This window comes from Coregonus clupeaformis, chromosome 9 (genome assembly GCF_020615455.1).
Source record: "Coregonus clupeaformis isolate EN_2021a chromosome 9, ASM2061545v1, whole genome shotgun sequence".
Lineage (NCBI taxonomy): Eukaryota > Metazoa > Chordata > Actinopteri > Salmoniformes > Salmonidae > Coregonus > Coregonus clupeaformis.
The window spans coordinates 46889042-46894853 of record NC_059200.1 but is presented as its reverse complement, the minus strand read 5'-3'; the positions used below and the strand labels follow the sequence as shown (position 1 = coordinate 46894853).

The 5812-nt window shown below is 40.0% G+C and overlaps 1 pseudogene; it reads right to left on the bottom strand.

Moving 5' to 3' along the window:
• Window positions 1–1066: 1066 nt before the first annotated feature.
• Window positions 1067–2416, bottom strand: LOC121574436 (annotated as a pseudogene).
• Between the last annotated feature and the right edge of the window lie 3396 nt (window positions 2417–5812).

Here is a 5812-nt window from a genome sequence, read left to right as displayed (position 1 = left end):
GCTAGATGTGCCAAGCTTATAGAGACATACCCCAAGAGACTTGCGGGCAACAAAATAGGAAAAATACCAAGGGGGGTGAATACTTTCGCAAGCCACTGTATACACTAAACAATATAAATACAACATGTAAAGTGTTGGTCCCATGTTTCATGAGCCAAAATAAAAGATCCCAGAAATGTTCCATACTCACAAAAAGCTTATTTCTCTCAAATGTTGTACACAAATTTGTTTACATCCCTGAGTGAGCATTTCTCCTTTGACAAGATAATACATCCACCCTGCAGGTGTGGCATATCAAGAAGCTTATTAAACAACATGATCATTACACAGGTGCACCTTGTACTGGGGACAATAAAAGGCCACTCTAAAATGTGCAGTTTTGTCACACAACACAATGCCACAGATGTTTCAAGGTTTGAGTGAGCGTGCAATGGGCATGCTGACTGCAGGAATGTTCAACAGAGCTGTTTCCAGAGACTTGAATGTTCATTTCTCTACCATAAGCAGCCTCCAACGTCGTTTTAGAGAGTGGGTGGGCCTATACCGTCCCAGGCCCACCCATGGCTGTGCCCCTGCCCAGTCATGTGAAATCCATAGATTAGGGCCTAATTTATTTATTTAAATTGACTGATTTCCTTTCTATGAATTTTAACTCAGTAAAATCCTTGAAATTGTTGCATATTGCGTTTATATTTTTGTTTAGTATATTTCCAACATGCTGTATGCTACAATATTTAACATGAAATTATATTTAAATGAAAATGTGCCCATTCTCTTGTGAAAACGAAAATGAGAATCTTATGATCAAAATTGTATTAATAAATATTCTCCAACAAACATGACGAAAAATGTTATATAAATGTGAATATGTTTGTGTGATACTAAATGCTGTGTTTCTATGCCAATCTGTTCTGTTATATTTCAGTCTTCTGTGATGTATATAAAGTGTCATATTGGGATGCAAACTCAACATTGAATACATCTCAACTCTATATCTGACATGGTACAGGTGTCTTCTTTTTTTTCAGCCCACAACCATGTGTGTGAGGTGTATACTTTTGTTTCAAAGTAGATTTGTTTAAGACTACCAAGGATCAATCTAAGTGACCCTGATTTAGCCCACTGCAGTAAAAGGTTATTAAGAGCACATTGGTCAAAGTGAATGGAGGTGATTGATTTCTGTAGCATGGTCCTTGTTAACGTTTGCTGTCTTCTGCCTTTACATGGGGGTGTTGTCAACAGGCCGAGGCAGAAAATAGATGGCCTTGTGGCCTATGTGTGTCCTTGGGCCAGCTTTAGGCTGCCCATTCCTGTTGAGCCCCAGGAACCAGTCGTTGTCCTGGTACTTTTGAGACCTGTACGTGTTGTAATAGTTATCCTCCATCTTCTCCAGGAAGTAACACTCATCTTTAAACGTTTTCTGGAATAGACAAGGTTAGATTAAGAACACATAAGGCCTCCTCTGTTCATTCAACTGAATCAAGAATTTGACTTCAAAAAATGCAACTCATCTGTACACATCTGATTGGTTTATGTTCCTCATCTCTTGATGATCTTTGTGAATACCCTAAGCCTAGGGCAATGGATTACTCATAATAATCCTTAGGTTAGGCTACATGATCAAATTGTCTAGATTGAGGCAGAAAAGCTACACAGTAGTTTTCCACCAGAGTTTTGACTTGGAACTTTTTGATTTGATACAGAGTTCAATACAGTAATTTCTACACTGTTACCAGTCACTATTGAGTAAGAGACTCACCGATCCATAGAGAAGACCATCTTTGTCCATGGCAAGGTAGCGGCCTGTCTCATGGCCCTTGATGGCCACCACTCCAGCTCTCACTGCTTTTACCTTTAGGATGTCTAGAGCACAAATACACAAGCATGGTGTCAAAGCTAAGTTGTGATTGTTTTGGTAGTTGCCATCAGGTTGTGCTATCATGAGAGCATAATTATAGAGGCCTGGGAATGAGGCTGCTCTCTCCAAATCCTTCCTAAAAGTGATATAATTTCATAATAAAATAAATAAATGTATTCAACAATCTATTATGTATATAACATATTATAGATCAGTAGCTTATAGGCATATAGACTATTCCATAATTGTAAACAAAAGGTGGAAGTATGCTGTCTATACCAAAACATTTATCATATTAATGTTCGTAGGCAAATCTAAGTACAGTAGTGTGTACCTCCCAAAAACAATTCGTACTATATTTGTTTTAATCTCTGCCGCCCGCTACAGTTCCATCCGGTAGGATCTGAAGATGTCCTCCGTTCATACAGTAGAGCCTTGTGAGAGGTCTGTAGTCTTGCTTTGACAGATCCAGTGTTGTTGGCCCCAAGGATTGTAAAGTGATTTCACCCTCTGTCATTCTGTAGCATGCCTCTGAATTTGCTGTGCCCATTAAATGCCCCTGTGGCTGGAAACAAGCGACCAGACAATTGTTGATTCTTGTATCGCGAAAGGTTTCAGCAATTTTATTCAAGAGGGAAAAAGTTTTAACGGGTATATAAAACCGCCTTATAATTTCATTACAATAAAAAGCCAGCTGACTTACATGGACCTCAGTTTTGTGTACGAAATGATGCATGAATAAAATTGTGTTGCGGGTCAAGCAAATCACAATCACCACGTGTAGACTTGTTTGCTTTCATTGTATAAACCTATGTGAATAAATTCACATAGAAATTAGTTGCAGATAGCAGTGATATCATATTACAAATTTTTAAACAAATCATTAATATTAGAAAGCAAATCATTCAGAGAAAATTATATTTGTATTAGACTATATTTGTACAAAAATAAAATATAGTACCTCTCTAAAATGACTCGAATGACAACACAGTCATAAAACTTTACAGCATATCAACATGTCTCTGGCATACCCTAATGCAGAATGCACAGCCATAGGTGATGAGTCTATTCCCAGCAGTTTGGCTCCAATGTCACCTGTAGTGTCAATCACTCTAATCAGTCAAACAAGCAAAGGAGCCAACTTCTAGAGATCAATACCTGATCAAATCAACTAGATTCCTGGTCTGGATCAGTAGCCAACACTGTCACGTTCACCCAAAAAATTGAGACGACTTGCAGTGAAAATCTTCATAATCTCATGCCCCGGAAACAGAGCCCTGTGCAGCTGTCATTGAGCCTTGTTCTGGCCTATTTCATTTAAAGCGGAACGGTAGTCAGTGGTAGCCCTGTTATCAATAACATCCACAGGCTTAACCAGACTCCACATCCGGAATGTCTTGGAAAGCCATCAGGCCTTGGTTCAGAAAAAAAAGCCACAGGAGGAATGCGAGGCCTACCCATATAGCCTATTTTTCCAAGCATGGGCAGCAGGAGAAGGCGAAGGAGCAACAATCACACATTGTATTACTGGAAGTGGAATTAAGGTGCCAGACAGGTCCCAGAGAAAACCAGGAAAAACCCTAGGGTGCGAAGGACGTCCAGCGACTGGCTGAGAGTGCGTGGGACCGGAGCCAACCCAGACATAACTTACCTGTGACAACGACACATGACAATGCCCCAGATGAGCCAACATGTCCGCCTCGTCGCTTCTTCCTGAGTGTCAAGTGGATGAGTCTCTCAGCGTCTGTGTGTCAGACCTCCTGTGGTAGTGAGTCTCCTGGGAGAACTGGCCCCTGTGGTGCAGTGGCTGCCTGGGTGACTCTGTCTGTATTTGTACTCCGTCATCCAGGGGCCGACCAGCATCACCAAAATCAATTTCAGCAGGCCTTCGTCAGAGCTATATTTAAACCACTTGCTCAGTGAGTGACGCTGGCCTGCACCGGGAAGTGAGAAGGCTGCCTATTATATGATACATTCCTATTGGGTCTCCCGGAAACATACAGTGCCTTCAGAAAGTATTCATATCTCTTGACTTATTCCACATTCTGTTGTGTTACAGCCTGAATTCAAAACTGATTAAATATACAGTACCAGCCAAAAGTTTGGACAGCTTTGCACACTCTTGACATTCTCTCAACCAGCTTGACCTGGAATGCTTTTTTAAAGTTTTACTTTAGTGCCTTGTTGCAAACAGGATGCATCTTTTGGAATATTTATATTCTGTACAGGCTTCCTTCTTTTCACTATGTAATTTAGGTTAGTATTGTGCAGTAACTACAATGTTGTTGATCCATCCTCAGTTTTCTCCTATCACAGCCATTAAACTCTGTAACTGTTTTAAAGTCACCATTGGCCTCATGTTGAAATCCCTGGTCTTTGGGGTTGAATCTGGGTTTGAAATTCACTGCTCGACTGAGGGACCTTACAGATAATTAATTGTATGTTTGGGATACAAAGATGAGGTAGTCATTAAAAAATCATTTTAAACACTATTGCAGTCCATGCAACTTATTATTTGACTTGTTAAGCACATTTTTACTCCTGAACTTATTTAGGCTTGCCATAACAAAGGGGTTAAATACTTATTGACTCAAGACATTTCAGCTTTTCATTTTTTATTAATGAGTAAAAAATTCTAATAACATAATTCCGCTTTGACATTATGGGATATTGTGTGTAGGCCAGTGACACAAAATCATTTTAAATTCAGTCTGTAACACAACAAAACGTGGAAAAAGTAAAGGGGTGTGAATACTTTCTGAAGGCACTGTAAACTTAAACTGTCACATAAACAACATTCAATTGAAACAGGCTTGAGTGACAGTGTTACACTGTAACTCCCTCCATTACATCTCAGTAAGAGAAAAGCAAAGCTCTTGTTAACTTCGGTTTGTTTCTATTTTTACTGTGGTAGGCAAGGCGAAGCAATGCAGTGAGTGTTGCTGTAGAGCGACACTGTCACCAACATAGGAAGTGCAGACTGGATGAATAATTTACTCTGCCTCATGTGAACTGCTGCTTTAAATCTTCAAGGGTGATTTCCCAAACTGTGGCCATTCCATAATTCATACACTACATCTGCATGTTCAATCATTTATAATACAGACTAAGTTTGAGAAACAAGAAAAAGTATCTGCTCACTTCCATTTAGATGCAAATGTATTTCATTGTGGCTGAGCTTTCGGTCTGTCGACCTTCATCAGAGCATGTCTTCACAAACAATAGTGGGACACATAAGGCCACCCAGGCTGCGTTTACACAGGCAGCCAAATTCTGATATTTTTTCCATTAGTTGGTGTTTTTACCAATCACATCAGATCTTTTCATATCAGATCTTTTTCAGAGCTGATCTGATTGATCAAACGACCAATTAGTGAGAAAGAAATAATCTGAATTGGGCTGCCTGTCTAAACACAGTCACAGTGAGCTAGATATAATTACAGACATATGTGGTAATCTAAAGTACCCAAAAGAGCCACTAGATGTCATAATATCAGATAGAAATACAACTAGATAGAACAAAACATTTTATAGATGTATTTCTACTAGAACAAAACACTGGGTTCCTTATACTAACAACTTTTTTTCTAGTAGAAATACATCTATAATAGGGTCTATTCCACCTATGTTCTATTCTATCCACTTTGTCTCTAAACATCAGTATAGAGACAAAGTGGAGTTGCAATTCAACGGCTCAGACACGAGACATATGTGGCAAGATCTACAGACAATTACGGACTACAAAAGGAAAACCAGCCACATCGCCGACCCCGACGTCTCGCTTCCAGACAAGCTAAACACATTCTTCGCCCGCTTTGAGGATAACACAGTGCCACCTACGAGGCCTACTACCAAGGACTGTGGCCTCTCCTTCTCCATGGCCGAGGTGAGTAAGACATTTAAGCATGTTAACTCCCGCAAGGCTGACGGCCCAGACGGCATCCCTAGCCGCGT